At 45.0% G+C, this 13114-nt stretch overlaps 1 protein-coding gene across 1 annotated transcript in view; it reads right to left on the reverse strand.

The window, feature by feature from the left end:
* Positions 1 to 13114, reverse strand: part of uap1 (UDP-N-acetylglucosamine pyrophosphorylase 1) — a 411004-nt gene that overhangs the window by 255585 nt on the left and 142305 nt on the right. The gene's annotated exons all lie outside the window — the stretch shown is intronic.

Consider the following 13114-nt stretch of genomic DNA (forward strand, 5'->3'; position numbering starts at 1 on the left):
GATGGCACCTTAAAGCAAAGCAGGCAAACCCGAGCCTCTCTCTGAAAACATCCGGGACATTAGGGGGACAGGAGCAATGGACCACTAGCAGCAGATGGTGACACTCTTGACATTTTGGGTACTTAAGGACACAATCAGTTGTTAAATCATGTCATGTATGTTTATGCTAACTACACACCCACTTTATATTTTTTTGCTTTATGCATAGCTGCTTTTGAATTTGATTAACTGCATATCACTCTTCGCCAGAATATGCAGAACAAAAAAATACAGGAAGTCCAAATTGACGGAATGGAGAAACACATCAAGTTTCCAGCAAATAAACACAAAGCCTTCTCCCAGTCCCAATATTATCAGATAAACATCTCCAAAAGTTGTTTGATTGGTTAAACCGAGTAGCTTTTCACATTTTTACCAAAGCATTCTTCAAACGTGACATGTTGCATTCACGTACTCGCATATACTGTGTAGTCACTGCCAGGGCAGGGTGCTTAGCAGGGCTGCCTCAAAGTCCTGGGGGCAAATCCCGGCTTGGCTGCGTCTTCCCAGTGTCTCCGTGGGTTTTCTTCAAATCCTGACCGCGTGTTTGTTAATGGAGGACTTGCAATAGGCCTGCTGCGCCCAGAAATGGTCTGCCTTGAACCCAGTGCTGCTGTAGATTGGATCAAGTGGGTTCTGTAAAGTGAAAACTGCAATCTCGGCACCCTCCAGAGTGTTACTGCATACACGAGGGACTCCACTGCTATTTTATAATATCAAAGAAAACAATCGTGTGGTCAATGCTGGAGCCGTTAGTTACAGTAATGGTTGGGAGAACTGGCAGCAGGAACAGCCCAGCATGGAGCAGCTCCTCATCAGTAATCCAGTGAAGCACTTGGGCTCAGGGCTGTGCCCCCAATTTATGAATTAAAGGGGACAACAGTGGTATGCTACCCGACTAAAGATTTTGTTTTCAAAGTACTGTACAGTATATATGCACGTTTAAATTCTCCCGCGGATAAGTCGGGGCTTGATTTTACCGTATAATTTCCAGTATTATATAATGTTGGTCATATAAGTTGAATGCGGAAAACTCACGCTGTTGGTCCAAGAGATTACAGCGCATCACTTTTTCCACATTTTGTTATGTTACAGCCTTATTCCAAAATGGATTAAATTCATTTTTTTCCTCAGAATTCTACACACAACACCCCATAATGACAACGTGAAAAAAGTTTACTTGTGGTTTTTGCAAATTTATAAAAAATAAAAAAAATTGAGAAAGCACATGTACATAAGTATTCACAGCCTTTGCCATGAAGCTCAAAATTGAGCTCAGGTGCATCCTGTTTCCCCTGATCATCCTCGAGATGTTTCTGCAGCTTCATTGGAGTCCACCTGTGGTAAATTCAGTTGATTGGACGTGATTTGGAAAGGCACACACCTGTCTATAGAAGGTCCCACAGTTGACAGTTCATGTCAGAGCACAAACCAAGCATGAAGTCAAAGGAATTGTCTGTAGACCTCCGAGACAGGATTGTCTCGAGACACAAATCTGGGGAAGGTTGCAGAAAAATTTCTGCTGCTTTGAAGGTCCCAATGAGCACAGTGGCCTCCATCATCCGTAAGTGGAAGAAGTTCGAAACCACCAGGACTCTTCCTAGAGCTGGCCGGCCATCTTAACTGAGTGATCGGGGGAGAAGGGCCTTAGTCAGGGAGGTGACCAAGAACCTGATGGTCACTCTGTCAGAGCTCCAGAGGTCCTCTGTGGAGAGAGGAGAACCTTCCAGAAGGACAACCATCTCTGCAGCAATCCACCAATCAGGCCTGTATGGTAGAGTGGCCAGACGGAAGCCACTCCTTAGTAAAAGGCACATGGCAGCCCGCCTGGAGTTTGCCAAAAGGCACCTGAAGGACTCTTAGACCATGAGAAAGAAAATTCTCTGGTCTGATGAGACAAAGATTGAACTCTTTGGTGTGAATGCCAGGCGTCACGTTTGGAGGAAACCAGGCACCGCTCATCACCAGGCCAATACCATCCCTACAGTGAAGCATGGTGGTGGCAGCATCATGCTGTGGGGATGTTTTTCAGCGGCAGGGACTGGGAGACTAGTCAGGATAAAGGGAAAGATGACTGCAGCAATGTACAGAGACATCCTGGATGAAAACCTGCTCCAGAGCGCTCTTGACCTCAGACTGGGGCGACGGTTCATCTTTCAGCAGGACAACGACCCTAAGCACACAGCCAAGATATCAAAGGAGTGGCTTCAGGACAACTCTGTGAATGTCCTTGAGTGACCCAGCCAGAGCCCAGACTTGAATCTGATTGAACATCTCTGGAGAGATCTTAAAATGGCTGTGCACCGACGCTTCCCATCCAACCTGATGGAACTTGAGAGGTGCTGCAAAGAGGAATGGGCGAAACTGGCCAAGGATAGGTGTGCCAAGCTTGTGGCATCATATTCAAAAAGACTTGAGGCTGTAATTGCTGCCAAAGGTGCATCAACAAAGTATTGAGCAAAGGCTGTGAATACTTACGGACATGGGATTTCTCAGTTTTTTTATTTTTAACAAATTTGCAAAAATTTAAAGTAAACTTTTTTCACGTTGTCATTATGGGGTGTTGTGTGTAGAATTCTGAGGAAAAAAATGAATTTAATCCATTTTGGAATAAGGCTGTAACATAACAAAATGTGGAAAAAGTGATGCGCTGTGAATACTTTCCGGATGCACTGTATGATACGCTAACACCCACCTGAGAGAGTAACCACGGAGCACACGGCCTTTTATTTTCTATGTGGTGCGGCAATGCGCTGTATCAGCGTGCACTCCTATCCTCTCTGTCTCTCTCTATGTGACCACACGGTGATACACAAACTATTCCAAAGCGATGTTTGCACTGATTTGTGTTTTTTGTATCTCACACCCTCATACACCTTTATCGTAACAGCATCCTGTATCTACGATGGAGCATTCGATCAGAAGAAAATATGAAGCTGGTTTTAAATTAAAAGTCGTTGAAGAGGCGAAAGGAATTGGTAACTGCACTGCTGCAACAAAATTCAACGTGTCTAAGAAACTGATGAGAGATTGGAGGAGGCAAGAAGATGTAAAAAAAAAAACAAAACACTAAGTGTCGTATTTTTGAACGGGCGTATAAGTCGGGGTCTGATTTTATGATCGATTTTTCGGGTTTCAAGACCCGAATTATACACGATTATATACGGTAAATGAAGTGTACCATCAATTTTAGCATTTCGGTTGTATCAAGCCCTTGACCATATCCACTGTCTTACCCATCCATCCATCCATTTTCCAACCCGCTGAATCCAAACACGGGGTCACGGGGTTCTGCTGGAGTCAAAGCAGGGCACAAGGCAGGGACCAATCCTGAGCAGGGTGCCAACTCACCGCAGGGCACACACACACACCCACACACCAAGCACACACCAAGGCCAATTTAGAATCACCAATCCACCTAACCTTCATGTCTTTGGACTGTGGGAGGAAACCCACACAGACACAGGGAGAACATGCAAACTCCACGCAGGGAGGACCTGGGAAGTAAACCCAGGTCTCCTTACTGCATGGCAGCAGCGCTACCCACTGCGCCACCATGCCGCCCACTGTCATACCCAAAATACAGATTTGTGCATAAATAGACTGTATATAAGGAAGGGGTGTGCGTTATCGACAACATAAAAAAAAAAAAAGATATCTTGATATTTTGTGGGATTTTGTTGACAATGATAAGTAAACTGCTCTAGCTCCGGTTTGCTCTTGTTAATAGGATATTAAGTGTTGCTTACTAATAATATTAATGGAAACAATACATTTAGGGAAAATTTGTCTTTTTTATTTACGAGGGATGTTCAAAAAGTTTCTGCACTTTTGTATTTTTTTTTTGGAAACAGTGAAGGAAGGAGGAGTAGGAATTGAGCAGTAAAAAGTTGGTAGGACGCTGGAAAACTTGCATCACAAAGAAAGGTGACTGTGTAGAAAAGGGGTGTCATTTGTTTTTGAAATTCTTAATAAATAAATTTTTAAAAAATGCAGAAACTTTTTGAACGTCCCTTGTAGAACACTTCACGCTGATCTTTCGGTCCGAGTTCTTTCACAGGGCCTCCGAGACACATTTCAAAGGGAATCAGGAGAAGCTTAGCTCTTTCTCAGCCTCAGGTCAGATATTTCTCCAGGTCTATGGCAAGCTGAATGAACATTTACAGATATCTTAAAATGTAATTTACTTTTTAAGATATCTGAAACTTGGTAAAATAATTTCCTTTACATTTTAAGATATCTGCAATACATTTTGAGATATCTCAAATATATTTTCAAATATCTCCAAATAACGGTGCCCGCGCTTCGAGAGATCTTCAAATGAATTTTCAGATATCTTAAATTGACCCATCGTGCATTTTAAAGGTCTCTCAAATGCATTTCAAGATATCTCAAAACCGTTTCCTATAAAAATACCTATTCTTTCAATGGGACTTCCTGTCTATTATAAGATATCTGAAAATGTATTTGGGATATCTGAAAATCTGCGGTGGGCTGGCGCCCTGCCCTCAGTTTGTTTCCTGCCTTGCGCCCTGTGTTGGCTGGGATTGGCTCCAGCAGACCCCCATGACCCTGTAGTTAGGATATAGTGGGTTGGATAATGGATGGATGGTTGGATATCTGAAAATGGATAGGAAGCTGTTTTGAGATATCTGGAAATGTATTTCAGATATCTCAAAAAATGCTTTAGGGAACAGATTTTTTTCTTCAATGGATGAAGTGAAGACAGAAATGGCAAGCCTGTTGAAGAGCATCAAGCAAGAAGACTTCCAGCACTGTTTCAATCAATGAAGCGGTGTAGAGATCAGGAGGGGGAGTATATAGAAGGTTTAGAATGCTTGTATTCATCTATAAATATATATATATTTTTTTTACCAATCAGGTTATTTTTGTGTCTCACCTCGTATACACACACATTAGCATTCAAAATTTGGAAACATCAAGAAATTTTTATATTTTTCATAGAAATGGATACCTTTTTTTTTTTTATCAAAGTACCGTTAAATCAACTTACGTAAATACAGTTGAGACATTACTAGTGTTGCTAATGGCTATTACTGCTGTGAGGCTAAGGATCTGTGCTGGTATCCAGAAGGTTGCCGGTTCGAATCCCCATCACTGCCAAAAGAGATCCTACTCTGCTGGGCCCTTAACCTGTAATTGCTCCAGGGGTGCTGTACAATGGCTGACCCTGCACTCTGACCCCAAGGGGTATGCAAAAACTAAGTAATTTCCTTCAGGATTAATAAAGTTAAAAAAAAAAAAAAAAGGCTGATATTTAATTTATTATTCACACTTCGCCCACCAACCCCTCCCCCTCCGTCAGCGCTACACGCCATTGTGAAGAGGGGGGCTGAATGCACTGCAAGGAGATGCGGCCGCTCCTCCGAAACCCGCTATTAAAAGGTGAGACAATGGGAAGCCAATACAGTTGTTTTTTTTTTCACCTCCTCTTTGCTTGATCAGCTGCTGGCTTTAAAAGCCTCTACAGCAGCTGTCCTTTTGTCTCACTGCCTCGTCTCTCTTCTCCCCCAGACATCCTCAAACATTATTCCAGTGGTTCTCAACCTGTGGGGCGCCCCCCTAGGGGGACATGAAGTAACAAAAAGGGGGGCGCGAAGATGTGAAAAAAAGAAAACTAGAATCGAAAATATGAAAAATACATCGATTGAAACCAAAACAAATTAACTTAAACTACATTCTGATACTTGAAAAATAAATATAGAGTTAGATAAATGTTGATAAAAGTTAAGTAGGTATAATAAAATATGCATCTATGATATATCCATCCATCCTCTTCCGCTTATCCGAGATTGGGTTATGGGGGCAGCAGCTTGAGCAGAGATGCCCAGACTTCCCTCTCCCCGGCCACTTCTTCTAGCTCTTCCGGGAGAATCCCGAGGCGTTCCCTGGCCACCCGGGAGACATAGTCCCTCCAGCGTGTCCTGGGTCTTCCCCAGGGCCTTCTCCCGGTTAGATGTGCCCGGAACACCTCACCAGGGAGGCATCCAGGAGGCATCGTGATCAGATGCCCGAGCCACCTCATCTGACTTCTCTCGATGTGGAGGAGCAGCGGCTCTACTCTGAGCCCCTCCCGGATGACTGAGCTTCTCACCCTATCTTTAAGGGAAAGCCCAGACACCCTGCGGAGGAAACTCATTTCAGCTGCTTGTATTCGCGATCTCGTTCTTTCGGTCACTACCCATAGCTCATGACCATAGGTGAGGGTAGGAACATAGATCGACTGGTAAATTGAGAGCTTTGCCTTTCGGCTCAGCTCCTTTTTCACCACGACAGACCGATGCAGAGCCCGCATCACTGCGGACTCCGCACCGATCCGCCTGTTGATCTCCCGCTGCATTCTTTCCTCACTCGTGAACAAGACCCCGAGATACTTGAACTCCTCCACTTGAGGCAGGATCTCGCTCCCAACCCTGAGAGGGCACTCCACCCTTTTCCGGCTGAGGACCATGGTCTTGGATTTGGAGGTGCTGATTCCCATCCCAGCCGCTTCACACTCAGCTGCGAACCGATCCAGAGAGAGCTGAAGATCACGGCCTGACGAAGCAAACAGGACATCATCATCTGCAAAAAGCAGTGACCCAATCCTGAGTCCACCAAACCAGACCCCCTCAGCACCCTGGATGTGCCTAGAAATTCTGTCCAGAAAGTTATGAACAGAATTGGTGACAAAGGGCAGCCCTGGCGGAGTCCAACTCTCACTGGAAACGGGTTTGACTTACTGCCAGCAATGCGGACCAAGCTCCGACACTGGTTGTACAGGGACTGAACAGCCCTTATCAGGGGGTCCGGTACCCCATACTCTCGGAGTACCCCCCACAGGATTCCTTGAGGGACACAGTCGAACGCCTTTTCCAAGTCCACAAAACACATGTAGACTGGTTGGGCGAACTCCCATGCACCCTCCAGGACCCTGCTAAGGGTGTAGAGCTGGTCCACTGTTCCACGACCAGGATGAAAACCACACTGTACCTCCTGAATCCGAGGTTCGACTATCCGACGGACCCTCCTCTCCAGAACCCCCGAATAGACTTTTCCAGGGAGGCTGAGGAGTGTGATCCCTCTGTAGTTGGAACACACCCTCCGGTCCCCCTTCTAAAAGAGGGGGAACACCACCCCGGTCTGCCAATCCAGAGGTACTGTCCCTGATGTCCATGCGATGTTGCAGAGGCGTGTCAACCAAGACAGTCCTACAATATCCAGAGCCTTGAGGAACTCCGGCCGTGTCTCATCCACCCCCGTATATGATATATCATCAATTAAAAAAGAACAAATTGGTATTAGTGGGCTCCTTTCAAAAAAACGTTAGGGGGCGCGATTAAAACTGTTATGAAAACTCGGGTCGCAAATACTTAAAGGTTGAGAAACGCTGCACTGTTCAATCTCTTTTCGCTGTTCCGTTATTTCCCCGAGTAATATTTTCCGTTTGTTTGCGCTAATGCAATCTTTACTCTCCTTTTTTTTGAGACTTTTGGATTTTCCTATCTTCCATCATCTCTAACCTGCACTGCATGTGTAACACAGGACTTGCTTCCATAAGGGTTGTAAGTATGACGTGACTTGACCGTCTCACGGGACGTGAAGATGTGTCTCTCTGTCTCTCTTCAAATGATCTCGTCTCGTTGCAAAGTTTGTTTTTTTTTTATAATAGAGAGATATGATTGCAGCAGCCATTACTTCAGTGTCCTAATTAGATTAAATTAGATAAACTTTATTAATCCCATGGTGACATTTAGAGGTATAAAGCAGGAGCAACAAAAAACAACAAGGATACAGACTCACAGAGCAAAACACACACCTGCCTATCAATCAATCAGTAACTAAAAATAAATAAATGCACATTGTGCAGAAATTTCAAAATTAACTGAAAGAGTACGTCAGGAGGAAGCAGTGAATTGGTGGAGAGAGGAGGACAGGTCAGGAGCAGGCGCTGATGCAGCACATCGCCGCACCCACCACATGACCGACCACCTGAGGATCCCAGATTTAGGACCCGAGTGCAGCCATGCCATGGGTGACAGCTCAGCACCACACTAGTTCAGGTGGAATGAAACAGCGTGAGGATTCTTATGGTGGCTGAACTGCCCAAGTTTTCCCTGCAGGTTGGAAGGCAGTACATGCAGGGCTGGAAGCGGGTTAATGTCATACCCAGGATGGAGCAATTGCAGGTTAAGGGTCTTGCTCAAAGGCCCAAAGGAGTGGAGTCACTTCTGGTGTTTACGGGATTCAAACTGGCAACCTTCTGATTGCAGGCGCAGATCCCTAACCTCAGAGCCCCCACTCTGCTGGATAGCAGTTGGCAGAGGAGCCCCTCACCCCAAAACGCACTTCTTAGCATACCGAGGTGCAATGAGTTTGTGCCTAAAAGCACTCCAAGAGAGCGCCTCCTGGAGGGGATTTTTCATGATGGCATCCAATTCTGCCACTATCCTCTTTTCCACAACCACTTCCAGTCTGTCCAGGCTTTTCTGATAACGTTTGTTCAGATGGGATTGTGCTTCTATTGAGCTCAAGTTGCTTCCCTAGGAGACCCCAGCGTAGACCGCCACACTGGCTACTATGGACCAGTAGAACATTTCCAGCAGCTCGCCGCACACATCAGAAGATCTGAGAGTCTCCTTAGCAAGTCCAGCCTGCTCCGGTCTTTCTTGTCCAGCGGTCAGTGCGTGGTCAGACCAGTCCAGTTTGTTGTTCATGTGAACCCCCAGGGACTTGTAGCTCTGCACCAGTGCCACGTCCACCCACCTCCCCAAAGATGGTGACTGGTCTCAGAGGCTCCTTAGCATACCTGAATGATCAACTTTCTTCATTCATCCTTAACTAACCATCTTTAAAGGCTAACGGGTTATTAGAGAAACCTCAGTAAGTGTGTTAGCACAACTGAAATCTGTTATACTGTAAAATAAAGCAACTCATTTGTCTTTCCTTGGGTTGCAAGGTACGGTCGTTCCTAAAGTTCAGTCATGGCTTCAAATATGGATCAAAAAACAAAACCACTTTCTCAAGAAACACGTCAGCCTATTGTTTTTCTTTGGCAGAATGAAGATCATTCCATGTACCAGATTACCAAGAAACTGAAGATGTCTTGAGGGAAGAAGGCAACTTGGATCTACCCAGGGAAGAAAAAAGCAGTGAAGGGCCCAGAAGGACCACTTCATGAGAGGATATGGACATCAGAGATAGGTGGATTTTGAGAATGAGGCGCCTTACAGGTCCTCAGCTGGGTGTACAATCCAAATGGCGGTGTTGATATGGGGGTCTTCCCAGACTGTCTTAAGACTGCTGTAGTTAAACCCCTACTTAAGAAAAATAATCTTGACCCCTCTGCTCTTGAAAATTTTAGACCCTTGAAGATTTTAGAACCTGCCTTTCTTAAGTAAAATCCTAGAGAAAGCAGTCATTATGCAGTTAAATGAGCACCTCAATAAACATGCTATTCTTGATAAATTTCAGTCAGGTTTTAGAACAAATCACAGCACAGAAACTGCAGTCGTTAAAGTAGTAAATGATTTGTGGGTAAATGCAGACAGAGGCCATTTATCTGTTCTCATCCTCTTAGATCTGAGTGCCGCATTTGACACCATTGATCACAATATTCTTAGAAATCGCCTTAGTCAATGGGTGGGCCTCTCTGGCAGTGTCTTAAATTGGTTTGAATCTTACCTGGCAGGGAGAAAATTCTTTGTTAGTTTTGGTAATTACAACTCAAGGACACATGATATCCAATATGGTGTTCCACAAGGCTCTATCCTGGGTCCGCTGCTCTTCTCAATCTACATGCTTCCGTTAGGTCAGATTATCTCAGGGCACAACGTGAGCTGCCACAGCTATGCTGATGACACACAACTGTATTTATCAATAGCACCTGATGACCCCGACTCTCTCGATTCACTAACACAATGTCTGACTTGTATTTCAGAATGGATGAATAGTAACTTTCTCAAGCTAAATAAAGAGAAAACTGAAATCTTAGTGATTGGCAATAATGGATACAATGAGGCTATTAGAAATAAACTGGATACATTAGGATTAAAAGTCAAGACGGAGGTAAAATGCTTAACTGTTGACTGTAATCTGAATTTTAAATCGCATATTAATCAGATCACTAGGACAGCATTTTTTCACTTAAGAAACAGCAAAAGTTAGACCTCTTATATCACTGAAAGATGCTGAGAAATTAGTTCACATGTTTGTTTTCAGTCGACTAGATTACTGTAACGCACTCCTCTCAGGACTACCCAAAAAAGACATAAATCGTTTGCAACTAGTGCAGAATGCAGCTGCTAGAATCCTAACCAGGAAAAGAAAATCCAAGCACATCTCTCCAGTTTTGATGTCACTACACTGGTTACCTGTGTCATTCAGGATTGACTTTAAAATTCTGCTTATGGTTTATAAAGCCTTAAATAATCTCACCCCATCTTATATATCGGAATGTCTGACACCTTATATTCAAAATCATAACCTCAGATCCTCAACTGAGTGTCTCCTTAGAATCCCAAGAGCAAAACTTAAAAGAAGTGGTGAGGCGGCCTTCTGCTGTTATGCACCTAAAATCTGGAATAGCCTGCCAGTAGGAATTCGCCAGGCTAATACAGTGGAGCACTTTAAAAAACTACTGAAAACACATTACTTTAACATGGCCTTCTCATAACTTCACTGTAATTTAATCCTGATACTCTGTATATCCAATTCATTATAATAACCATTCATGGTGGCTCTAAAATCTGTACTAACCCCTACTCTCTCTTCTGTTTCCTCTTCTGGTGTCCTTTTGGTGGTGGCACCCAAAGCACCGTGATGTTCCAACAGTGATGGATTAAAAGCCAGAAGTCTGCATGACCACCATCATCAAGTCCTTTCGTGAGAACCCTAACTACAAAGAGGACTATTTCATTTATGTTAGGTAGAATGCCCAGAGGGGACTGGGCGGTCTCGTGGCCTGGAACCCCATCCATCCATCCATTGTCTCCCGCTTATCCGAGGTCGGGTCGCGGGGGCAGCAGCTTGAGCAGAGATGCCCAGACTTCCCTCTCCCCGGCCACTTCTTCTAGCTCTTCCGGGAGAATCCCAAGGCGTTCCCAGGCCAGTCGAGAGACATAGTCCCTCCAGCGTGTCCTGGGTCTTCCCCGGGGCCTCCTCCCGGTTAGACGTGCCCGGAACACCTCACCAGGGAGGCGTCCAGGAGGCATCCTGATCAGATGCCCGAGCCACCTCATCTGACTCCTCTCGATGCGGAGGAGCAGCGGCTCTACTCTGAGCCCCTCCCGGATGACTGAGCTTCTCACCCTATCTTTAAGGGAAAGCCCAGACACCCTGCGGAGGAAACTTATTTCAGCCGCTTGTATTTGCGCTCTCATTCTTTCGGTCACTACCCATAGCTCATGACCATAGGCGAGGGTAGGAACATAGATCGACTGGTAAATTGAGAGCTTCACCTTGCGGCTCAGCTCCTTTTTCACCACGACAGACCGATGCAGCGCCTGCATTACTGCGGATGCCGCACCGATCCGCCTGTCGATCTCACGCTCCATTCTTCCCTCACTCGTGAACAAGACCCCGAGATACTTGAACTCCTCCACTTGGGGCAGGATCTCGCTACCAACCCTGAGAGGGCACTCCACCCTTTTCCGGCTGAGGACCATGGTCTCGGATTTGGAGGTGCTGATTCTCATCCCAGCTGCTTCACACTCAGCTGCGAACCGATCCAGAGAGAGCTGAAGATCACGGCCTGATGAAGCAAACAGGACAACATCATCTGCAAAAAGCAGTGACCCAATCCTGAGCCCACCAAACCGGACTCCCTCAACGCCCTGGCTGCGCCCAGAAATTCTGTCCATAAAAGTTATGAACAGAATCGGTGACAAAGGGCAGCCCTGGCGGAGTCTGCCTGGAACCCCTGCAGATTTTTTTTTTTTTTTTCTCCAGCCATCTTGAGTTTTTTTTTTTTGTTTTTTTCTGTCCCCCCTGGCCATCGGACCTTACTCTTTTTCTATGTTAACTAATGTTGTCTTATTTTAATTTCTTATTTTGTCTTTTATTTTTCTTTTCTTCATTATGTAAAGCACTTTGAGCTACTTTTTTTTGTATGAAAATGTGCTATATAAATAAATGTTGTTGTTGTCTGCATCAGAGTTTTACAACACACACTGCACATCCCAAACACATGCATGGAAGGATACAGGACAAATAATAATAATAAATTTTATTTTTATAGCGCCTTTCCCACTCTCAAGGCTCAGCTCCCCCATGTAAGTGTGAGTGGGTCCTGTGACGGACTGGCCTCCTGTCCAGGAGTGGGTCCTGCCTTGTACCCCATACTGCTAGTCTGCCAGTCTGAAACAGATTACGCGATTCTCAGAACGTTCTGCTTTAAGTACTCAAAAGAACCCCAAACTGCCGTGGAAAGTCGAAACGTGAACATTTTAATTAATGAGGGTCCACCGTGCGCCTTTTCACTCGGCACTTTTATCTTCCATTTCCACAATGATTAGAGATTAAAGGGGATTTTGCACAAGCAGCGCCTGCCTTGGTGGAAACAACTGAAGAAAAAGTCAAGAAACACAAAAAGTCGAAAGAAGAAAAAGCCGAAGAGCTCCAACGTCAGGAGAAAATTTTACTCGGTAGACGCTGAGAAGGAAGGCGACATTAGCAGATTATGTGAAAAATCAGCCGATGGGACACTCGATGGACCCCCTCAATCACAAGGTGAGCATGTGAAGAGCTCTAATCCATTTCTTTTTCTGTCGCTCCTGATGGAGAGGAGGCTTCCCTGCCAGTACAGAATGTTCTCTCTTTTCTACAAAATGCCATAATTACAAGGCGAGGAGGTGCCAGCAATGGAGACCTAACTGTGTTCTCTATTGTTACCTAAAATGATTCTCTTTTCTTTATGCAGTTGTTTCACTCTTGGCAGGATCTAAAAGCCTCATTTCAGCTGTTAGGCTCTCAGATGTGCCTCATTACTCACAATCAAATGGAGCTGAGCAGACACCCGTCCTGCACTGTGCACTTCATAAAGCGACCATTAGAAGCACATGGAGGATTACTGGCA

The sequence above is a fragment of the Erpetoichthys calabaricus genome, chromosome 10 (genome assembly GCF_900747795.2).
Source record: "Erpetoichthys calabaricus chromosome 10, fErpCal1.3, whole genome shotgun sequence".
In the NCBI taxonomy this organism is placed as follows: domain Eukaryota; kingdom Metazoa; phylum Chordata; class Cladistia; order Polypteriformes; family Polypteridae; genus Erpetoichthys; species Erpetoichthys calabaricus.